The 26467-nt window shown below is 35.0% G+C and overlaps 1 protein-coding gene across 1 annotated transcript in view; it reads left to right on the top strand.

The window, feature by feature from the left end:
• lrfn1 (leucine rich repeat and fibronectin type III domain containing 1) overlaps positions 1 to 26467 on the top strand; it is a 371292-nt gene that overhangs the window by 74305 nt on the left and 270520 nt on the right. The window contains exon 2 of the mRNA XM_056473176.1: positions 15124 to 15232. The gene's annotated coding sequence lies outside the window, so the exon portion shown is untranslated. The remainder of the gene's footprint in view (positions 1 to 15123; positions 15233 to 26467) is intronic.

Raw genomic sequence — 26467 nt, 5'->3', positions numbered from 1 at the left:
CTCCGAGCTCTGCTATTAATACTGGATATGTGGAGCACTCAGATCTCTCACACGGCTTTTGGGATGCATGCCGAAAAAACATTCCTATCAAATTAATTTATTTTTCATTTTTCCAAGTGCTGTTTGATAGAGCTAAGAAAATGTTCACAGTATTTTCTGTAATATTTTTTCTTCTGGATAATGTCTGACCTTTTTAATTTTGGCTGGAATAAACATATTTTTTTAATATAACATTTTTGTTAATATTAATTATTAATTTCATTTTTAATGTTTAGGTTTACTATGATTAGCCTCCGTAAGAAAAAAAAAAAAAATATATATATATATATATATTTAAATATCTATAGAACAAACCATCATTGTGACTTCCCTAATTATTATTACCCTAATTAACCTAGTTAAGCCTTTAAAATTCACTCTAAGCTGAATACTAGTATCTTGAAGAATATCAATATCAAAATCAATATCAATATCAATATCAAATATTATTTACTGTCATCACGGCAAAGAGAAAAGAAATTAATTATTAGAAATGAGTTATTAAAACTATTATCAATTATAGAAATGTGTTGAGAAAATCTTCTCTCCGTTAAACAGAATGAATAAATATATATATATATGTATGTATATATATATGTATATATGTATATGTATATGTGAAGATTTCAGATGCAAAACTCTAAATCCATCAGACCTCTTTTCTTGTAAATGAGCATTTTTTTATCAGGCTCCTCTGATTAGGTTCAGAAGTTTCATTGTATATGTAATGATCAGGTTATTAGCTAGTAAATAAAATAGCTTTTTTCAAAAATGTCACTTGAGAAAATTCTTTGGTTTTTGAGAAGGTATATTTTCTTTTGTGTCAAAACCAGCTAAATCCACTAGTGCTTTTTTTTGCAAAAACCTCTAAATCCACCTATCGGGACAAGACAGTGTAATTAGTTGAATAATTGCTAAACATGTCATTAGAAATTGTTTACCAAACATAAAACACTACATAAACCACCTGGAATTAAAAAATAAATCTGTCAAGTAAGTGGCGGTTCATTCCACTGTGATAAATCAGGGAAAAAGCAGAAGGAAAATTAATGAATGAAATCTGTAAAGTAAGTGCATTAATCAATAACATTAAAATTAACATTAATTAAATCAACAATCTGTTGTCATTTCTGATATTTGGGATTTAGATTTAATGTAAGTAGAGCAATGTGAACGTTGTAAACTAAGCTTAAACTTCAATATCTGTGCAATATCCATTAATATATATATATATAGTTTGTAAGAGGTATAGGTATTATGAAGTAATATAAATAATGTATAGTTTTATATATTATATTTATCTTTTTAAAAAGAGCTTACATTAGCAAATAAAACACAAGGTAGGTCTACTGGGCAAAAAGGGGATGCCTCTCAGACACTTTTACAAGCTGTCATTCATTCATTCTCACCATGTTCAAGGTCTTGGTCTCTTTTTCGTCTCTTGTTTATCCTCATAGCATCCATGTGGGATAAAAGACAGGCATCTTAACTCTGTCTTTCGTGAAACGCAGTTGTCGTTTAATGTATAGTAAATCAGACTCATTCAAAGTAGCATCGCTGCGCAAAAATCGTTATGAATGCATGTTACACTTGTACATTGTGTTTTCTTTTTCTTATAGTTTTTGTTTTGAGGTAAGGGACGTTTTCATTTGCCATCCACTGACAGTCGGACAGGCTCATCCAGTTCATCAAACTCAGTCTTTAAAATCGAAACCGAAAGCGAAATAAAAGAGTCTCCTTATAAAAGCTGGCCTATCAGCGCTGCTACATTGAAAACATGACGGATTCTCGCCTTCTGATTGGTTATCAGGATATAGCGACTTTTGCTGTCAAAGGCAAGTGACGTTTAGCGGCTTTTGCCAACAAACTGTTATTTCTGAATGCGCTGACACTGGGATTTAGATGATTTGAAGTAAATCTATTTGTTGATGGTGAACTACGTGCCTAAAGCATTCACTCAATGGCATTAGCTCATTTTTGGAGGAATTGGCGTTTAGCGGCTTTCGCATCTGAACTCTTATTTATATATATATATAAATATAAATATATATATATATATATATATATATATATATATATATATATATATATATATATATATATATATATATATATATATATAAATGCTTCTTCACGATGCCCTGTGAGTGTGTGAAGGACAGGCCGAGAGCCAGAGGTGTTTGTCTTGTTCACGCTGCGACTCTGGCGATCATTTGCGGGTGTCACAGTTGAGTTACTGTAGTTCTACCGCAATATAAAAGCCACTGAAAGCTGAAGCCACACAGGAATGATAACTAAAAACATCCAGCTGTTATATAGGAGCTTGACTCTGATTAGCACTGTGTTCTCACAGCAAGAAGGTTGCTGGGTCAGTTGGCATTTCTGTGTGGAGTTAGCATGTTCTCCCCGTGTTGGCGTGGGTTTCATCTGGGTGCTCCGGTTTGCCCCACAGTCCAAACACATGCGCTATAGGAGAATTGATTAACTAAATTGGCCATAGTAAATGAGTGTGCATGGGTGTTTCCCAGTATTGGGTTGCGGCTTGAAAAGCATCCGCTACATAAAACATACAACTTACATTATGGAATAGTTGGTGGTTCAGGAACTAAGCCGAGGAAAAATGAATGAATGAATATAGGAGCTGCAGAAAACACTGATCTGAGAACAGCGTGTGTTTATCATGTGTGCGAACAGTCATGATCTGCATTATTTCTGATGAGTTATTGATGCATATTTAATAGTTTCACACTCTGACGAGCTGGATTGAGGTGTTTGGTTAATTGTCTGCTGCATGATGTGTTTATGTTGATAATTGGTTTTGGATATGAATTGATTTTTGTTGAGTAATTACACAGTAATTAGAACAGTTTCAATGCTCTAATTATTATTGGCAAAAGGATTTCTGTAGTTGTATATAATAAATATATTGAAGTGTTTCTTTCTAGTAAATGTTAATATTAATTATGTTTAACATTAATGCTGTGGACTCTATGTGTACATTTTCAGTGCAGAAACTTGATGAAGGATCATGTGTACACACACAGATCTTATTTTCATTTTATAAAAGGTATATTTTATTTTTTTACATTTTAATGTTGATTTAATTACACATTTATTTTAAACAGCAACATATGGATATGTCAGTATTTTGTTTTAGAATTTATTGTATAATTCATGGTTTAATGTATTTTATTTTTTATTTCATATTTAGATAATGTATTGGATTATTATTAAAACACTTAGCTGTTATTAGTGTTATTTTAACTCCTGTATATCACAATATACAGACAAACTAAAACAAAAGGAGAAAAAAAACAGCAGAAAAAGTAAATATCCCAATCTCAGCATCTTATTTTATCTGCAATTTTTTTTATTTAAAATTAAATAAATGTTAAATGTTAAGTTTGTTAAATGTATTTCATTTTATTTATTTTTTATATATATATATATATATATTTATTTATTTATTTTTTTTTTTTATTTTGAGGAGTGAAGGCTAATTATTTCAATTAAGATTTTAAAATTTCAGTCATTTATTCATTTTCTTGTCAGCTTAGTCCCTTTTATTAATCTGGGGTCGCCACAGCGGAATGAACCGCCAACTTATCCAGCATTTGTTTTACGCAGCGGATGCCCTTCCAGCCGCAACCCATCTTTGGGAAACATCCAGACACACTCATTCACACACAAACACTACAGACAATTTAGCTTTCCCAATTCACCTGTACCGCATGTCTTTGGACTGTGGAGGAAACCGGACCACCCGGAGGAAACCCACGCGAACGCAGGGAGAACATGCAAACTCCACACAGAAACGGCAACTGACCCAGCCGAGGCTCGAACCAGCGACCTTCTTGCTGTGAGGCGACAGCACTACCTACTGCGCCACTGCATAATTATATTTAACAAAGCAAGGAAATTTTCACAGTATGTCTGATAATATTTTTTCTTCTGGAGAAAGTCTTATTCGTTTTATTTTAGCTAGAATAAAAGCAGTTTTTAATTTTTTAAACCCATTTCAATGTCAATATCATTAGCCCCTTTAAGCTATATACTTTAAGCAAAATAATTCTGACTTCAACTGTACATATGTATAGATAGATTGATAAACTAAATATTTCAATGAGAGCATTTTATTTAAGAATGTATTTTTTATTTTAGGTTATATGGATTTAATTTCACTTTAATTTATTGTCATGATTTAACAAAAACAATTACGATTTTTACATTTTACTCTTACATATCACAATATATATGGCAGAAAAAGCAAATATGGCAACGTCAGCATTTGATCCTATTTTAGCTAGTTTAGTTTAGTTTTTATTTATTTATTTTTATTTTCTTTAAGTTTTAAGTTAAATTAATTTAATTTTACTTTTAATAAATTAATTATTTTTTAAGGAGGTGGAGGATGATTATTTTAATTGTTCATTCATTCATTCATTTAATCAATTTCCTTCGGCTTAGTATCTTGTTTATCAGAGGTCGCCACAGCGAAATGAACCGCCAACTATTCCAGCACATATTTTATGCAGCGTATGCTCTTCCAGCAATCAAGTACTGGGAAACACCCATACACTCTCACATTCAAACACTACAGCCAATTTAGTTTATTCAACTCACTTATAGTGCATGTCTTTGAACTGTGGGGGAAACCGGAGCACCCGGAAGAAACCCACTCTAACACCGGGAGAACATGCAAACTCCACACAGAAATGCCAACTGACCCAGCCGAGACTCGAACCAGCGACCTTCTTGCTGTGAGGCAACAGTGCTAACCACTGAGCCACCGTTTGGTTATTTAAATTGTTATGATTTCAATCAGCGTTTTATTTGATATATCAAATAGTGGAGAGAGATTATTTTAATTAGATTAGATTAGATTAGATTCAATTTATTGTCATCACACATGTACAAGTACAAGGCAACGAAATGCAGGTAAATGGAACCCCCCGACCGTGCACAGACATCACAACTCCAGGGAAGACAGGTCACGGGAGGTGGAACAGGAAATAAAATAGTCAGGAAAAAGAGGCAAAAAAAAAGTCCCTCTCACCTTGCTCTTAAGTTAGAGCACCGTGAGATCAGGGATAAGAAAAAGCCCCAGCAATCTAGCACAAAAACACACCGACAAGACATAACATTGCCACAGGGGATGGGAACAGGGGGTGTGGAAATAGTCCGGTAAGGGCGGGCAGCCATCAGGTCCTGCAGCCATGGAGGCGCTGGTCGCAGACCTGCTCACCCCCTCCAGTGGGTGAAAGCATACGAAGGCGTTGGATTGGGGCCAGGAAGTGTCGTGCTATGTATCTGTGTGTGTGTGTGCGTAAGCCTGTATAGTCCAACAGGTGTCCTTGACGGGGAGCAGGAATTTCAGAGCGTCTCCTTATCTTGCTATCCGGGAGAAGTTGTTTTCCTCCAGCCGAGGCCGTCTGGCAGGAGAAAAGAAAACACAGGGAAGCCGAAAGAGTGGAAAGATACTTCAACTTTAGGTCAATACCTGCCAATTTCACAGATATTTAATGTCCATCACATGTCTCCAGATCTGGCCAAATTTTGTTGCAAAGCTGCTAACTTCACCCCGATGTTTTCCAGTTTGCGATCTAATATTGCAGTCTGATTATTAGCAAGCCTGCCCATCAGCGCTTCAATCAAGCCGGCCAGCCTGGTGGGGTTTTGAGCAGCACTGACCGCTTTCATCATTCGTCGATACGCCAGGGCCCCGCATAAGCCCATCAGCAGAAACCCTGTTATCAAAGTTCCGAATAGGTAAATGTCTTCAATATCCTCCAGAGACAGAGCAGCCAGGCACAGGACGCGCCACTTCTCCCACCCGTCCATCACGTATCCAGCTGCAAACGTCCCCGCAGGACATGTGGGCTCTCCCGAGCCCAAACTTCTCGTCGAGAAGATGGTGTCAATCGCATTCAGAGACCAGTTGATCAAATCCATAATTCCTTATTTGTTTGGATAGCAGGGCACGGAGAGTCTCAGAGATAGAATAAGACAAAGACAAGAGGAGCTAGCGAGGAGAGATATGGGACGGAGAGGGAAAAAGTGCGACCGCCTTCGCCGAGAGCCAAAGAAGAAATTAATTAAATATCGCTATATAAATATGACAGAAAAACTAAATACAAATATATAAAATATCCCAATATCCTCTCCCCCTAGTATCATGTGCATGTGGGGGTTTAAGTGTGCTCTTCTCCAAGCAAACATTCATCTTCTGAACCTGTTGTGATCTGCATATGTTCACCAGTGGAGGGAGATAAAGAGAGGCAGGATTTGAGCTCTTTTGGGTGTCATATCAAAATGAGATATCCCAGAATCCTCACTAACTAGTGCACTATCCAGCAGAAATGACACACACATCCATTTATGTGACAGGATCGGGATGCACTTGATGTGTTGTGAGGGTCACAGATAGAGGCGTGAAGAGCACAATTCATCTGACTGCTTTATCTCTCTCACTACGGTGTGTGTGTGTGTGTGTGTGTGTGTTAGAGGACAGGTCACAGGACTATCTGTTAATTTTACAGCTATTATATGACGGAGTGCATACTGCTCTCTCTCTCTCTCTCTCTCTCTCATCTCTCTCTCTCTCTCTCTCTCTCTCTCTCTCTCTCTCTCTCTCTCTCTCTCTCTCTCTCTCTCTCTCTCTCTCTCTCTCTCTCTCTCTCTCTCTCTCTCTCTCTGTGTGTGCGCGCCTGTAATTACAGTGTTTATATTGAGCTACAGGAGAGACAGGCTGGACAATTAACAGCAGAAATATTCAGTAAATGCATCGGGCCTGGTAAAAACCCAGCTCACTTGTGCATGCATTTCATTCATTCATTCATTCATTCATGTTTTCATTCATTCATGCATTAATTCATGCTTTCATTCATTCAGTCACGCTTTCATTCATTCCTGCGTTCATTACTTCATGCATTTATGCATTCATTTGTTAATTAATTAATTCATACTTTCGTTCATGCGTTCATTACTTCATACATTTATGCAATCAGTTGTTAATTAAATTATACTTTCATGCTTTCATTAGTTTTGTATTCATTCACGCTTTCATTCATGCATGCATTCATCCATTCATTCATTCATTCACTCTCACTTTTTCTCTCATTCATTCATTCATTCATTCATTCATGCTTTTATTCATGCTTATGTATTAAATAATTAATTAAATAATGCATTCATGCTTTCATTCATTCATCCATCCATGCTTTCATTCATCCATGCTTTCATTCTTCATGCATTCATTCATGTAATACTTCATTCACTCTCTCTCACTCATTCATTAATACATTGATGCTTTCATTCACACTTTCATTCATGCATGCATTCACTTTCATTCATTTATGCATTCACTCATTCATTCACACATTCATTAATGCATTCATTAATTAATACGGTCATTCATGCTCTTTCATTCATTCATTCATCCATTCATTCATGCATTCGTTCATGCAGTTCAATTCACCATTATTTGTATAGCGCGTTTACAATGTAAATTGTAGATTGTAGATTCATGCATTCATTCATGCATTTATTCATTCGTTCATTCTTAAAAATTAAAAACAATTGCACATTTGTATGAGAAAACATGTATCAGTTTAGCACAAATATTTAAGGGTTAAAAATTGCAGTAAAATAAATTAAAATGGCTTTACAGTAATTTGAGTTATTTAAATTTAAGTACATTTCCTAGTAATGAATACAGTTTATTATTATTATTATTATTATTATTGGAGAGTTTTTCAGAGTGAAATTAAATATATTTCTTAATATAAAATAGCACAGTATCGTTTTTTGGTTTCTTTTTTATATTTCAATGAGGGGCCTGTGTGTGAGTGTGCACAATGTTCTAACGTGTGTGTGTGTGTGTGTGTGTGTGTGTGTGTGTCTATTATATAATGATGCCGATTTGTTTCTTGTTGCAGTACATAATATATAGTTATATAATACATACTATTTAGTTTATTTAGATTTTAGAGTGAAATAACCGTGTCTCAATGTAAAAAATATACAGTATATAACTTCATATTAATCGCATCGCATTTTAGAGTGAGGTCAGTATATTTCTTCATTGAAAATATCATCTTTAAAATAATTATTTAAATATTATTTCACTTAAAAATGTACAGAATTAAATAAGTTGCATTTCACAAAACTGAATATATCCAAATCTTTCAATATTTTAAGGTGAAATATAACCTGAATATGCAGTTTTAACCTGCATAAATATTCAGTACAGATGCTGTTACAAACAATTATGAGAATGACACTCAAGCTGACACACACACACACACACACACACACACACACACACACATACACATACTCTCTCTCTTTGCCCTCAGTAAGCATCAGCTGTATGTGAATGCTTTCAGAGAGATCACTCCAGACCTGTTTTAGCTCTCTTAGAGATGGAAATTGTACGTCCAAGAAAGTTCAGGCTTTCTCCAGCCTCCGGAAAGCTCTTAGCGGCGCTTTGTGCAGTCAAGAGCAGAAAAATATAGAGATAAACAGGGATGAAGCATTTTATACAGCGGAGGATGAAGCATCTGAATGTTTTAGCTGATTCTCGGAGAGGTCAGTCTGTAGGTCACACCACTGCTGATCATAAACCACCATATGTGTATTAACACCATGATAGTCACTGTAGATCTTGTTTGATCAGAAAAAAAATATATATATTGAAAATGTAAAAAGGCAATAGTACAATTATGTCCTTAAATAATGGGATATCAACACAATTCTAACATTTTTGTCTCTATACACCATCACAATGCATTTGAAATGAAAGGATGTGCTTTAACTGCAGACTGTCAGCTTTAATTTAAGGGTATTTACATCCAAATCAGGTGAACGCTGTAGGAATTACAACAGTTTGCATATGTGCCTCCCACTTGTTAAGGATCCAAAAGTAATTGTATCAGCTTGTACCAAATTGTACCCGAGTGATGGTGAAGAGAAGAGTGTGGAGAAGAAAAGGAACTGCTCATGATTCTAAGCAGTGAAGCTTGGTGGTGATAGTAACATGGCGTGGGCATGTATGACTGTCAATATAACTGGTTCACTTGTATTTATTGATGATGTGACTGCTGACCAAAGCACTCTGAAGTGTTTCAGGCAATATTATCTGCTCATATTAAGCCAAATACTTCAGAACTCATTGGACGGTGCTTCACAGTGCAGATGGATAATGACCCAAAGCATATTGTAAAAGCAACCAAAGAGTTTTTCAAAGGAAAGAAGTGGAATGTTATGCAATGGCCTAATCAATCACCTGATCTGAATCTGATTGAGCATGCATGTCACTTGCTGAAGACAAAACTGAAGACAAAATGCCCCAAGAACAAGCAGGAACTGAAGACAGTTGCTGTAGAGGCCTCTCAGAGCACCACCAGGAAAGAAATCCAGCGTCTGCTGATGTCTATGCACTCCAGACTTCAGGCTGTAATTGACTGAAGGATGTGCAACCAGGTATTAAATAGTGAAAGTTTGATTTAGGATTATTATTCTGTCCAATTACTTTTGGATCCTTAACAAGTGGGAGGCACATATACAAACTGTTGTAATTCCTACAGCGTTCACCTGATGTGAATGTAAATACCCTCAAATTAAAGCTCACAGTCTGCAGTTAAAGCACATCTTGTTCGTTTTAAATCAATTGTGTTGGTGTATAGAGCCTGAAATGTTTGTATTGTGTCGATGTCCCAATATTTATGGCCCTAACTGTAGCTGCGATGTGTTTCCAAGTTTAAATTAGCATTTTCCATCACATACGTTATATGAGCAAAGTTTGGGACAAAAGGAAAATGAGATGAAATAATTTACATTCGTGGTTTTAAAGCTTAATATGTAAAGCTTTGAAAACACAAAGGGGGTGGCACGGTGGCTCAGTGATTAGCACTGTGGCCTCACAGCAAGAAGGTCGCTGATTCGAGTCTCAGCTGGGTCAGTTGGCAATTCTATGTTTCGAGTTCGCATGTTCTCTCTTTGTTGGTGTGGGTTTCCTCCGAGAGCTCCGGTTTCCCAAACGCATGCGCTGTAGGGGAGTTGATTAACTAAATTGGTAAAACATATGCTGTAATAGTTGGAAGTTCAGGGGCGACACAGTGGCGCAGTAGGTAGTGCTGTTGTCTCACAGCAAGAAGGTCGCTGGTTCAAGCCTCGGCTGGGTCAGTTGGCGTTTCTGTGTGGAGTTTGCATGTTCTCCCTGCGTTCGCGTGGGTTTCCTCAGGGTGCTCCGGTTTCCCCCACAGTCCAAAGACTTGCGGTACAGGTGAATTGGGAAGGCTTAATTGTCCGTAGTGAATGAGTGTGTATGTGGATGTTTCCCAGAGATGGCTTGCGGCTGGAAGAGCATCCACTGTGTAAAAATGTGCTGGATAAGTTGGCGGTTCATTCAGCTGTTGCGACCCCAGATTATTAAAGGGACCAAGCCGAAAAGAAAATGAATGAGTGAATGAGTTGGCAGTTCCTTCCACTGTGGCAACCCCTGATAAATAAAGGTACTAAGCTGAAGGAAAATGAATGAATGAATTTAAGTTTGCCGTACATGTGAATTTAGTTTTATTTAATTTCATTAACGGTTTGGTTAGTTTAGTGAGATATATATATATATATATATATATATATATATATATATATATATATATGCGGACCAATTCTAATATTTTTGCTAATTATTATTTTATTTCAGTTAGTTTTTTTTTTAGTGACTGCTGTTAGTTTTGTTTAGTTTATTTTATTTACTTCATTTATTTATTTTCTTTCAGTGACTGTTATTAATGTAATTTTATTTCTTGAATATTTTTTTCTTTTATTCAACTTTAGTTTTTCAATTTTACATTTTTTTCAGCGACGTTTTATTTATTTATTGATTTATTTCAGTTTTCTGTTTCATTTACTTTATTGTCATTTACTAATTTTATTTCAAGGGGCGTCACTGTGGCTCAGTGTTTACCACTGTGGCCTCGCAGCAAGAAGTTTGCTGATCTGAGTCCCGGCTGGGTCAGTTGGCATTTCTGTGTGGCGTTTGCATGTTCTCCCCGTGTTGGTGTGGGTTTCCTCCAGGTGCTCCGGTTTCCCCCACAGTCCAAACACATGCACTATAGGGGAATTGATGAACTAAATTGGCCTTAGTATATGAGTGTGTGTGTGTAAATGTGAGTGTGCATGGGATTTTCCCAGTGCTGGATTGCAGCTGGAAGGGCATCCGCTGTGTAAAACATATTCTGGAATAGCTGGTGGTTCATTTTGCTGTGGCGAAAGGAGAGTAAATGAATGAATATATGAATTACACTTCATCTACAAACACCTATGTGATCTCGAGACTAAATGAGCGTTCAGTAGAGCAGTGTTTCCCAACCCTGTTCCTGGAGGCACACCAACAGTGCATATTTTGGATGTCTCCTTTATCTGACCCATTAACTTCAGGTGTTGGAGTCTCTTCTGATGTTATGATAAGTTGATTCAGGTGTGTTTGATTAGTGAGAGGTTGAAAACGTGGACTGTTGGTGTGCCTTCAGGAACAGGGTTGGGAAACACTGCAGTAGAGGATTGAATTTGGATCTGATAATGAGATTATAGCAGAACATCCATAAACACTGACAGATTCTCCCTCAAAAATAAACCTAGCTGAATTCTGCTGCTTCATATAGATATTATTTTACTGCATTTTCTTGGCTGTGTCTCTTCACTTTCCCTTTGCAAATGAAATAAAGCGAGGCCGGTGATGTCTGATCTGCTGCGCTGTGATTTATTTCAGCTTCCTCTTCATCATGTGCTTTATAAAGTCAGGTTAATCTCACCTGCGTGTTGAAGGATCTGCGCCACCTTTCAGTCCTTCTGTCAAATTGATTTTCTTTAGGCAACTTTAATGGAGAAGCTTTTCTACCTTATCAATTTTTAACCTGTAAGAAAAGGCTGTAAAGAGAGCTGATGAAGTGCTCCATCCTTGTCTTTCACTGCCTTTTCATTAAATAAGAAACTCCTTCCATTGATCAATAGCACTGGTGTTCAGTGGTCATTTTCTGAAATTTAGGCACTTTCTTTGGATTCTGGGTCAGTGTTATTTTAGTATTATTTATACACTGTCTTACTATCTTTTTTTTCCTGTTGACTGATAGCCTTTATCTTTTATATTGTTAAGAACAATAGTAATCTTTGATTTATTTTTGTTTATGTTATATATTTTTCTTTACGTGTAGCCTCACTCTGACTGGATCATTTGATTCAGTGAGTCCTTTACCTGATACTCTGACTGGATCATTTGATTCAGTGAGTCATAAACTTGATACTCTGTCTTGTTCATTTGGTTCAGTGAGTCCTTAACCTGATACTCTGACTGGATCATTTGATTCAGTGAGTCATTAACATGGAACTCACTCTGATTGAATCATGTGATTATTTGACTCATTAACTCGGAACTCACTGCAACTTGTTCATTTGATTCAGTGAGTCGTTTACTGAAACTCACTCTGACTGGTTCATTTAAATGGAGTCATTAACTTGATACTCACTCTGACTGGTTCATTAGAGTCAGTGAGTTTTTACCTTGGAATTCTCTCCAACTGGTTTATTTGATTCAGTGAGTCATTAACTTGGAACTCTCTCTGATGTATTCAGGTGATTCACTAAGTCATTTACCTGGAACTCAATCTGACTGGTTTATTTGATTCAGCAAGTCATTAACATGATACTTTGACTTGTTCGTTTGATTCAGTAAATTGTTAACTTGGAACTCACTCTGACTGATTATTTTGATTCATTGAGTCATTAACTTGAGACTTACCCTGACTGGTTAATTTGATTCCGTGAGTCATTTACTTGGAACTCACTCTGACTTGATAATTTGAATCAGAGAGCCATTAACTTGGAGCTCACTTTGGCTGGATCATTTGATTCAGTGATTCATTTACTTCATACTCACTCCTACATGTGCAATTGAATCAGTGAGTCATTAATTTGATGTTCACTTTGACTGATTTATTTAATTCAGTGAGTCATTGACTTGGAAATTACTCTGACTGGGTCAGTTGATTCAGTGAGTCATTAACTTAATATTCACTTTGATTAATTTGAATCAGTGAGTCATTAACTTGGAACTCACTCTGACTGGATTGTTTGATTTAGCGAGTCATTAACTTGATACTTTAACTGGATCATTTGATTCAGCAAATCATTAACTTTAAACTCACTATGACTGATTAATTTGATTCAGTGAGTCATTATTTTGTTAATCACTCATTCAGACTGATTAATTTGATTCAGTGAGTTGTCACCACAGGTAACAGTGTCTAAAATGAGATGGCAGATGGTTATTTGCTCTTTATCCTCTGATAAAGCACCACTGATGTGTTATAAACTCCTGCATAATCTTTTCTTCAGGCGTTATAAAAGCCACATCATGCAGACTGCTCCAAGATCAGCAGTTTCAGATTTCCCTAAACACTGAAAGGTGTTTAAAACCGGTCCGCAACCCATCGGCTGACAGTGTTTTCAGTGTTTGTGGTTTTCTCGGTGAGTGAGAGATAAAAGGTTTAGCCTGTCCGAGCTGCCGGATGCCGGTCCACTCGGAGCTGCAGGGATTTGGCTTGATGCAGTGCCTGATGGGAGGGACTGCCCCACTTTCAGGCAAAGCCTCATGGGAAGACCAACATTGGGCTTCCAGTGCTGTCAACGGTAAACACTCTCCAGCCCTGCACTCGGCAACCGACACGGTGTTGCTAGGGAACAGACCCGATTGTAGTGTCGGAATATGCTCTTGACCCAGAAACTACATTCAAAATTGATTAGAATACAAAAGGAGCACAGGAAGTGGATTTCTGCTCTTCAGAATATGTGAACAAGTATGAGAAACATTTCAGTCTTGTAAAATGAGGCGTACTTCAAATATAAAGCAACAAAAAATCTACAAAAATAATTATAAAACTGATGACTCAGTAATAAATCAGCACAATGACAAAGCTTTGTTCATTTGATTCAGTGAGTCATTAACTTGATACTTGCTCTGACTGGTTCATTTGATTCAGTGAGTTGTTAATGTGATACTGTTGCTTTATCATTTGATTCAGTATGTCATTAACCTTATATTCACTCTGGCTGGATCATTTGATTCAGTGAGTCATTAACCTTATACTCACTCTGGCTGGATCATTTGATTCAGTGAGTCATTAACTTAATACTCACTCTGACTGGATCATTTGACTCAGTGTGTCATTAACTTAATACTCACTCTGACTGGATCATTTGATTCAGTGTGTCATTAACTTAATACTCACTCTGACTGGATCCTTTGATTCAGTGTGTCATTACCTTAATACTCACTCTGACTAGATCATTTGATTCAGTGAGTCACTAACTTTATACTCACTCTGACTAGATCATTTGATTCATTGAGTCATTAACTTTATACTTGCTCTGACTGGTTCATTTGATTCAGTGAGTTTATAATGTGATACTGTGGCTGGATCATGTGTTTCAGTGAGTCATTAACCTTATACTTACTCTGACTGGATCATTTGAATCAGAGAGTCTTGTTCATTTGATTCAGTGTGTCATTAACTTGATACTTGCTCTGACTGGTTAATTTAATTCAGTGAGTCATTAACCTTATACTCAATCTGAGTATTTTAAATTAACTAACTAAAATTAATTATTAATACGCACTTCTTTATACACTTATGAAGAGTGTGAAATATGTCACAGGAGCTACGTTTTTTTGCAGTTTTTGAGTGCCATTCACACCTGCTGTTCTCACGTAAATCCACCAGCTGTTGACTCACTGACTGACTGACTGACCCTAAACCCAACCAATAGTGTTTTCAAAAGCACGATTGACCCGATCACCCCATTACCTAAACCCAACCAACAGTGTTTTCAAAAGCACCAATTGACCCGATCACCCTCTTCCCTAAACCCAACCAATAGTGTGTCTTTAAAAGCAATTCAGAAAAATAAAAGCTCGTCTGATTTTTACCATGTTTTCATATTTTACCACATTATCACCCTGTTACTTATTTCATTTTTTGTCTTTTGTTTTTGTTTTTCCTGCTTTCTGGACCCGTTCTTCGCCAGACTTGAACCCTGTTGTTGTGGTCAACTCCGCTCTGCCTCCCAAGTCTACCGACATATGTGGCGAGCCGCTGGGCAAACTGGTAACGGCGGAACAGCCATCCACAAGGAGGTAAGTGGTCATGTGGTAGCAAGAAAAGAAACTGAAGCCATCGGTGGCATCATACCGACCCGTAGTGTTTGTTTTAAATACAAAAAATGCAGCCATGTTATTTTTTATGTATTTGTTATGTATTTCATGCTGTCTAGAAATGTACACAGGGGTACGTTTTCACAATGAGCCTGCGTTGCAATTTTCTGTATTTTGTGATATATATATATATATATATATATATATATATATATATATATATATATATATATATATATATATATATAGTTGAATTCAGAATTATTAGCCCCCCTTGAATTATTAACCCCCCTGTTTATTTATTTCCCCAGTTTCTGTTTAACGCAGAGCAGATTTCTTCAACACATTTCTAAACATAATAGTTTTAATAACTCATCTCTAATAACTGATTTATTTTATCTTTGCCATGATGACAGTAAATAATATTAGACTAGATATTCTTCAAGACACTTCTATACAGCTTAAAGTGACATTTAAAGGATTAATTGGGTTAATTACGGGTAACTAGGCAACTTAGGGTAATTAGGCAAGTTATTGTATAATGATGGTTTGTTCTGAAGACTATCGAAAAAATATATTGCTTAAAGGGGCTAATTATATTGACCTTAAAATGGGTTTTAAAAAATTAAAAACTGCTTTTATTCTAGCTAAAATAAAACAAATAAGACTTTCTCCAGAAGAAAAAATATTATCAGACATGCTGTGAAAATTTCCTTGCTCTGTTAAACATTATTTAGGAAATATTTAAACAAGAAAACAAAATTCAAAGGGGGGCTAATAATTCTGACTTCAACTGTACATATGCTGAAGTAGAGATCAACATCCCATAATGCAATTCACAACCATAATTAAACAGAGATATTTTTACAGTGTATGTTCAATATTGATTTGAGTGCAAACACAGCACAGGAAGTGGATTTTCTGCTCTTCAGAATGTAAACAAATGTACCGACATGCTCAAGTATGAGAGAAATTCAGCTGTGAACGTCCTCGGTGAAGAACACGGTATAATCCATCAGCCATTCAGACATAATGATGTTAGCAGGCCCTCACACACTCACACACACATACACAGAGGGCTTCATCTCTACAGCACTGCGTCAATAAAACACACACCGTTCCCGGACCTCTGCCTTTCTCCAGCGCACAACACCGGGCTAATTTTATCTAGCATAACCAAGCAGAAAATTGAAATCTGCCATCTTTGTTCACGGCCACTGGGATCTGCAGGCGGATTGGCTGAGGAGGAATAAGACACAGTCACAAAGCCTGATTAAAACTGTCCCGAGATCCATTTCATGACATTAAAAGCCTCCTGAAGAAGAAAAGGGCACCATAGTGAAGGCTAATGTAGAGCCGGATTTATCTAGAGGGAAAAAAGAAACCATTTACATTCAGATAAAAGACAATAAGGCAGGTAACACATTGAATAATACTTAAACTGAAGTGACCCAGAAGCCATTCAGAATTGATTTAAATGCAGAAGCAGCACAGGAAGTGGATTTTTGTTCTTCAGAGAGCGAATAAATGTAAACATTTACATTAGGGCTGCATGATATTGGATTAATCAGACATTGTGATATTTTATTGTTCTGCGATATATATTGTGATATACACTCCCCGGCCACTTTATTAGGTACACCTGTCCAACTGCTCGTTAACGCAAATTTCTAATCAGCCAATCCCAAGGCAGCAACTCAATGCATTTAGACATGTAGACATGGTCAAGACGATCTGCTGCAGTTTAAAGCGAGCATCAGAATGGGGAAGAAAGGGGATTTAAGTGACTTTGAACGTGGCATGGTTGTTGGTGCCAGACGGGCTGGTCTGAGTATTTCAGAAACTGCTGATCTACTGGGATTTTCACGCACAACCATCTCTAGGGTTTACAGAGAATGGTCCAAAAAAGAGGAAATATCCAGTGAGTGGAAGTTCTGTGGGCTCAAATGCCTTGTTGATGTCAGAGGAGAATGGCCAGACTGGTTCCAGCTGAGAGAAAGGCAACAGTAACTCAAATAATCACTCGTTACAACTGAGGTCTGCAGAAGAGCATCTCTGAACACACAACACGTCCAACCTTGAGGCGGATCAGCTACAGCAGCAGAAGACCACACCGGGTGCCACTCCTGTCAGCTAAGAACAGGAAACTGAGGCTACAATTCACACAGGCTCACCAAAACTGAACAATAGAAGATTGGAGAAACTGTACTCAAATGGCCTCCACAGTTACCAGAGCTCAATCCAATAGAGCACCTTTAGGATGTGGTGGAATGGGAGATTCGCATCATGGATGTGCAGCCGACAAATCTGCAGCAACTGTGTGATGCTATCATGTCAATATGGAGCAAAATCTCTGAGGAATATTTCCAGTACCTCATTAAATCTATGCCACGAATGATTAAGGCAGCTCTGAAAGCGGGTCCAACCCTGTACTAGTAAGGTGTACCTAATAAAGTGGCCGGTGAATGTACTCTATCTTTTGTTCTTCAAAATAGCACAGAATATACAGTCAAAATGATTTGCCCTTTTGTAAATTGTTTTTTTTCTTCTTCAAAAAGTTCCCAACTTATGTTTATCAGATTCAGGAATTTTTCACAGTATTTCCTGTATTTTTTTCTTCTGGAGAAGTCTAGTTTGATTTATTTCGGCTAGAATAACAGCAGTTTTGAACCCATTTTAAGGCCAATATTATTAGCCCCCTTAAGCAATATTTGTTTTGGATTGTCTCCAGAACAAACCACTGTTATACAATGACTTCTCAAATTATCCTAACTTTACCCTAATTAACCTAGTTAAGCCTTTAAATGTCACTTTAAGCTGAACACTAGTATCTTGAAGAATATCTAGTCTAATATAATGTGCTGTCATCATAGCAAAGATGAAATAAATCAGTTATTTGAGATGAGTTATTAAAATTATTCTGATTAGTAATGTTAAAAATCTCTCCGTTGAACAGAAATTGGGGGAAAATATATATACAGGGGAGCTAATAGTTCAGGAGGGCTGTTAAGTCTGACCTCAACTGTATATATATATATATAATTTCATTGCTGCTTAATGTTCTACTCATTCTTCATTTTTGCTGCTATTTTTAGTTAAATCCTCACTGGAAGTAACAAACTGTCGCCTTTTTCAGTCGATTCTCATTAATTTCCCTCTGGACGAATCTTGGACTCCAGAAACTTGCCAAACTTTTCGATCTGTTTGTGTGTGGAAGTGTTAAATCTGAAGTGTAATTGTTCACCACTGCTGTTTCTCCACTGAAGATGTGTGTGTGTGTGTGTGTGTGTGTGTCCAGTCAAGTTAAGGAGTCAAGTTTGGGTGGCACAGTGGCTCAGTGGTTAGCGCTGTGACCTGTTTCATTTAGTTTTTGTTATTTATTTACATATTATTTTATTTTGCTGCAGTTTTATTCATTTATTTTCATTCATTATTTATTAATTTATTTATTTTAATTACATTTTTTCAGCGACTTGTTTTATTTATTGATTTGTTTTAGTTTTCTGTTTCATTTACTTTATTTTTTTTACTTTACTAATTTTATTTTGAGGGGCGTCACTGTGGCTCAGTGGTTACCACTGTGGCCTCACAGCAAGAAGTTCGCTGATTTGAGTCCCAGAGGGGTCAGTTGTCATTTCTGTGTGGAGTTTGCATGTTCTCCCCGTGTTTGCGTGGGTTTCCTCCGGGTGCTCCGGTTTCCCCCACAGTCCAAACACATGTGCTACAGGGGAATTGGGTGAGCTAAATTGGCCACAGTGTATGAGTGTGTGTGTGTGTGTGTGAATGTGAGTGAGTATGGATGTTTCCCAGTACTGGGTTGCAGCTGGAAGGGCATATGCTGGAATAGTTGGCGGTTCATTCCGCTGTGTCAAGCCCTGATAAATAAGGGACTAAGACGAAGAAAAATGAATGAATAGTGAGTAAAGGTAATAACTGACTAGCCTTAGTCATCCAGCCAAGCACCACCCAAGGAGATCTGGGTAAATGTCTGATGTAGACTTTTCTGAAACACTTCAGCAGATCATCAGGCGTCTTCTGTCTGGTTTAAATATACAGGGTTTCCATGAGTCGAGTGTGCAGAGATCTTCATCAGTCCGCCTGGAAACTAATCTGAGCAGATAAAGCTGTGATGTTTATATTAATGATGTGCTCATTAAACATATAACTTTCTGAGATGTTGATGGATGAGTGATTTACTGCCGGCACACTAGTCTGTTGTTGTGAGGATCGCCTTGTGACAATGAGCATTTATTCATTTGACTTAAAAGCTGGGTTATTAAAACAATGCGATACTCACTGCATGAGTGCTTCAGCTTGTGATGTCGGCAAATATGTAGCTATGCTTATATTCTCGTTTTATTTTCTATTGGCAGTGAAAACCTTCTGTGTGTGTGTGTGTGTGTGTGTGTGTGCGCGCGTGTGTGTGTGTGCGCGTGTGTTTGTGTGTTTTGTGTGTGCGCGTGTTTTCCACTGTTCACACCTGTGGTCAGTGGAGCGAGAGCTGAGCTGTTCATTTGGACACACACACAGCCCAATGTGCCAGGAAGTGACATCATACATGTTCCAGTTTGTCAGGAGGTTATCAGAGTTCAGGAAATAGGCTTACAGAGTTATTATTATTATTGGTTATGCTGTCACTGATCTGTAGAAAGTCAGAAGAATGTGTTGTTTTTTTTCAATTTTTATTCAATATTTGATTTATTCATTTTCTTTTCAGCTTAGTCTCTTTATTAATCAGGGGTCACCACAGTGGAATGAACCACCAACTAATCCAGCACATGTTTTACCAACGAATGCCTTTCCAGCAGCAACCCAGTACTGGGAAACATCCATACACACTCATTCACACTCACACACACTTGTCCACTACAGCCAATTTAGTTAATCAATTCCCCTATAGCGCATGTGTTTGGACTGTGTTTGGAAACCCACGGCAACACGAGGAGAGCATGTAGACTCCACACAGAAATGATAACTGACCCAGCCAAGGCTCGAACCAGTGAGGCGACAGCACTACCCACTGCGCCACCGTGGTGCCTTTTTTCAGTTTCATGTTATATAATTTCATTCATTCATTTTGTTTTTGGCTTTGTCCCTTTATTAATCTGGGGTCGCCACAGCGGAATGAACCGCCAACTTATTCAGCATATGTTTTACGCAGCGGATGCCGTTTAAGACACAACCCAACACTGGTAAATTATACATTTATAAAAATATAAAATATTAATATCTTTGACATTACAAAAATTACGAACAAATCAAAATTTACATTTAAAGTAATTAAAACTAATAAAAACTTTTATTCTTTTGAATTTGTAAATCTATGAAATGTTCACTTTGATGTTGTTTTTCATAATCTGTTTTTTTTTTTACTTCATAAATATTAAAAAAACACTCCAAAAATGACCAAAAATCCCAACATTTATTTATAGAATATTTATATATATTTATTATATTTATTTATATGTTTATATAATATATATTTATATTTAAAATTTAACATTTACTAATCCAAAAAGTTGCATCTATTAGTATTATTTAATAGACTGAGCTAATACTATCATCTTAACAATAAATAATAAAAACTGTAATAAATGCATTCTTATATTATTTAATCCATTAACAAGTATTAATTAATATGTGTGTGTAATGTGTGTGTATGTTTATATAGCGCATTTATTGTGTATAGCCATACGCCAAAAATGCTTTACAATCATGAGGGGGGGTCTCTCCACACCACCACCAGTGTGCAGCTCCACTTGGATGATGCTCCAGCAGCCACAGGACAATGGCACAAGTGTGTTCACCACACACCTGCTATAGGTGGAGTGGAGAGACAGTGATAGAGCCAATTGGTGATGGGGAGGATTGGGAGGTCATTGTGGGTAATGGCAGATGGAGGGAATTTGGCCAGGACACAGGGGTTACACCCCTACTCTTTATGAGAAGTGTCATGGGATTATTTATGACCACAGAGAGTCAGGACCTCAGTTTAACATCTCATCCGAAAGACGGCGCCCACTGACATTATAGTGTCCCCTTCACTATACTAGGACATTAGGACTCACACAGACTGCAGGTTGAGCGCCTCCTGCTGGCCTCCCTAACACCACTTCCAACAGTAATCATCCCTGCTTAGCTTCAGTGAGTAACCAGTCTTGGGCTGCAGGGTGATATGGCTGTGGCCATAGTAGACTATTTGTAAACTTACCCAGGGAATCTGTGCGGTCTTAAAGTTTTAAAATGTGTTGAATTTAAAAAACAAAATTTTAGGCCTTAAACATTCACTGAAAAATTGTGTTGTAGGTCTTAAATCATTTTAAACATGTCTTAATTTTCCTCCGTCTATGTAAAGTTACCCAATCTGACCAACACCCACTCATATAACATTCCATCTCAAAAGGTTTAACAAAGGTTTATTAACTCTATTCACCAATATGGTTTAATTATCTTTCTCACTTGTTTTGAATGTTTTTTTTAATGTTATAACTTTTTTTATTGTTGCAGCTTGAAGGGCATCCGCTGTGTAAAACATATGCTGGATAAGTTAGCGGTTCATTCCGCTGTGGCAGCCCCTGATTAATAAAGGGACTAAGCTGAAAAGATAGAAAATGAATGAATAAACTTTTTTATTGTTTATTTAATTGTTTTTTAATATTTAAATGTTAAAAATCCTTAGCGTTTAGCCTTGTGTAAGTCTCAAATTTAATTCATAATGCTCTTAAAAGGGTCTTAAAATATCCTAAATTTGACTTTTTTTGATTTGATGAAATCTGCAGAAACCCTGTTTACCAATAAGACATTTACTAGGGATGCACGATATATCGGCGGCCATATCGTTATCGGCCGATTAATGCTGTTTTTAATGTTATTGATATTAAGCTGGTATCAAGATTAGGCCGAAATCTTTAAGCCAATAGATTATGTAATTACAGTACAGTGCTGCCTGGCTCACTCTTGCGTGGGTCGAACTTGTTCAGACTAGTCCAGTGGACTATAATGGAGCTTACCTCACATTGTTTATTGCTTCAAAGTCCGTCCATTCTATGTGTAGTATTGCTGTGCGTCAATAACTCAGTAAGAAACCATATGAAGAATTATCGGTTATCAATATCGGCTCAAAAATCCATATTGGTGCATCCCTAACATTTACTATTACAAAGTTTTCATTTCTAACATTTGAAACACTTATATTTACAGTACAATGATAAATTATTGACTGCTTTCCTCTTCAAAATATTATTAATAATAGTAATAATATAAAATATGAATATTAATAATAATAACAACAATAATAATAATAACAATAATAACAACAACAATAACAATAATATTAATAATAATAATAATAATAATAATAATAACAATAAAGATAATAATAATCTAACTAACAATAATAATCTAACTTTGCTTAAGATTTGATTAGATTTTTTTACCAGAATTTGATATCTATTTCTGCTTTCCTCTTCAAAATATGAATAATAATAGCAATAATATAAAATCTGAATAATATTAATAATAATAATAATAATAATAATAAAATAAAAATAAAAATAAAAATAAAAATAAAAATAATAAAAATAAAAATAATAATAATAACAATAATAATATTAAGAAGAAGAATAACTAATAATAATAATAATAATAATAATAATAATAATAATAATAATAATCTAACTAACAATAATAATCTAACTTTACTAAAGATTTGATTAGATTTTTTTTTTACCAGAGTTTGATATCTATTTCTGCTTTCCTCTTCAAAATATGAATAATAATAGTAATAATATAAAATATTAATAATAATAATAATATTAATAATAATAATAATAATAATAATAATAATAAAAATAATAATAATAATAACAATAATAATAATAATAATATTAAGAAGAAGAATAACTAATAATAATAATAATAATAATAATAATAATAATAATAATAATCTAACTAACAATAATAATCTAACTTTGCTAAAGATTTGATAAGATTTTTTTTACCAGAGTTTGATATCTATTTCTGCTTTCCTCTTCAAAATATGAATAATAATAGTAATAATATAAAATATTAATAATAATAATACTAATAAAATAATAATAATAATAATAATAATAATAACAATAATAATAATAATAATAATAATAATAATAATAATAATAATAATAATAATAATATTAAGAAGAAGAATAACTAATAATAATAATAATAATAATAATAATAATAATAATAATAATAATCTAACTAACAATAATAATCTAACTTTGCTAAAGATTTGATTAGATTTTTTTTTACCAGAGTTTGATATCTATTTCTGCTTTCCTCTTCAAAATATGAATAATAATAGTAATAATATAAAATATTAATAATAATAATAATAATAATAAAATAATAATAATAATAAAAATAATAATAATAATAATAACAATAATAATAATAATAATAATAATAATAATAATAATAATAATAATAATAATAATATTAAGAAGAAGAATAACTAATAATAATAATAATAATAATAATAATAATAATAATAATAATCTAACTAACAATAATAATCTAACTTTGCTAAAGATTTGATTAGATTTTTTTTTTTACCAGAGTTTGATATCTATTTCTTTAATTCTTTTAAATGTTTGCGTTTCGTTAATTGATTTTTTTAGCATTACCCAAGTATTGTAGGGTTAGAGTTATTTCTCCATCAGTTTCTGCCATCAGTGTGTTCCTCTCCGATGTGTGTGAACCCGTTTTCTCTGTCATCCAGCATTATTGAGCTGTCAGTGTGTGTTTGTGACCCAAAAACCGGACGTGTGGTGTCTGCCGGGATGTTTAGATATGTCAACATAATCTGTTTTGTTTTGTAATGTAATAAATCTGACAGCAGCTGTTACAAACACACGTCCACAGCAGCAGCAAACATCAGCCTGTACAGCGGAAACAGTGATGAATGACAGGACCAGAATTAGTTTGGGCTTGAAATTGTGCAGTTTTCTCCACATATACTGTGATGTATAAGCTCAGTGCATGCTGGGTAATGCAGAATGACTGTGTTCTGGTCATGTTTCGGCTTGTGTCGTGACCTTTGCCTATTGCTGTAAAGCTCCAGGTCACTTTTCACATTTATTGTGCTCAAGAAGTGCAGCTTAGACATAAACTCAGGCATTTATTTATTTATTTATTTATTTATTTATTTATTTATTTATTTATTTATTTATTTATTTGTTTGTTTGTTTGTTTGTTTGTTTATTTATTTATTTATGTGTTTGTTTGTTTGTTTGTTTGTTTATTGTAATGCAGTAAATTTGGGTAGGCTCCACAAAATGTTAGCTTAGACATAAACTCAGACATTTATTTATTTATTTATTTATTTATTTATTTATTTATTTGTTTGTTTATTTATTTATTTATTTATTTATTTATTTATTTATTTATTTGTTTGTTTGTTTGTTTGTTTATTTGTTTGTTTATTTGTTTGTTTATTTATTTGTTTATTTATTTGTTTGTTTATTTGTTTGTTTGTTTGTTTGTTTGTGTGTTTGTTTGTTTGTTTGTTTATTGTAATGCAGTAAATTTGGGTAGGCTCCACAAAATGTTAGTTTTGGCCCCTCAGAATTATTTTATTTGATGTGATGTTTAGGTCATGTGAAATGCGCGACACTGTTTGAGAGTTTAGTACCTACCTCAAAATAAATTGCATGATAGTCAAATAGCATTGATAATTGATGGCACAGTCTATAATAAGCCTTATTTCCATAATAGTAGTGTGTGTTTGCATGATAAAGCACAGTTTATTTTAAGGTTTAATATTTAAAATAATTTTAAATATACATTAAATATTTCATATTTAAATACATGCTATTTTAAAGTTTTATAATATTTTATCTTTAATCTTTAAAATTAAAAATCTTTTAAAGTGCAATATTAATGCTTGTTTAATTCAAATTTAATGTAATAAATTTCTGTTCTAGTGTTTTTGTTTCTTATTAGTATTTCAAATTGTAAAAACATTTCTATTTAGCTATATTTAGCCTCTATTTATCCTCTATTTAGCCTCTTCACCCTTGTGTATTACTCCGCCCACATAGCGTGACAGCAGATCTATAAACTCACTACAGTTTGACAAATATTGCAGCTGTTGGACAACATAATGTACTTTCGAGGCTTGTTTAGGAGAGAATGTAGTTATTTAGATTGCAACTGTGCAGTTTATTTATAAGGATAGTGCCTGTTTTAAATATTTATCATTTCGGAGATATTCATCAGCCTGTCATACTGAGCAGAGCAAAGATGGTTGATGTTCCGCCACAAGATGGCGACAGAGACCACATAATAAGTCCATAGAAGAGGAAAAGTCAGTGTAAATTTCAAACTTCAGCTGATCAAATCATTCTAAATCAGGTAAGTGACACTCTGGTGGATCTCTTTCTTCTGTATGTTGTAGTGCTGTATTCATACCATATTAATCTGCTAGTGTTTGCTTTGCTTTGGCTTTTTCTGGGTTAATTATTGTGCTCTCCCAATTGCAACAGAGAAATAGTAGGAAATCTCTGTAGACTGATGACATTTCATGATGTTCAGCCTTATAATCTTAAAATGTGAGCAAATTCACCTGTTTTGTCATCACTTTAGACATTACGCTAGAGAATCATTTAAACACTTGCTCTACAGTGATGTTAGTGAATGAGCAATGGTTTCTGCTGTTCTGACGTCAACTGCAGATGTGAATGAATAGCGGAAGAAAGTAGTTCCTCATACAAAAGGGTTTATGAGACTTTTGTTTGATTTTATTTTTTTATATACATGATGATGCTGTCAAACTGTTGTATAAACACAATATCACACTGGGAGCAACACGATATGGCTGTATATCGTCACTGCTGAGACACGCACGCCTCACTATATATATATATATATATATATATATATATATATATATATATATATATATATATATATATATATATATATATATATATATATGAACAGGGTTTGACCATCAGCTACTGTGGCTAGTAGTTTTCCAACATCACTAGCGATCGCCATTTTCAGTGACTTTGGTATGCTAAAATGACTTGATTTAGATGTTATGCTATGTCCACATGCCTCATTCATTTCACTTTTTCTTGTTGTGTATGGGCTTGCTCAATAAGCATGAGCAAATGGGACAAATTTGTTTCATAGTGTCGCATTGCAATTAGTTTTTATTCCTCATGACTTTTC

The sequence above is a fragment of the Danio aesculapii genome, chromosome 15 (genome assembly GCF_903798145.1).
Source record: "Danio aesculapii chromosome 15, fDanAes4.1, whole genome shotgun sequence".
NCBI classification, from domain to species: Eukaryota; Metazoa; Chordata; class Actinopteri; order Cypriniformes; family Danionidae; genus Danio; species Danio aesculapii.
The sequence above is the reverse complement of the archived record's forward strand: the minus strand, read 5'-3'. Positions and strand labels throughout refer to the sequence as shown.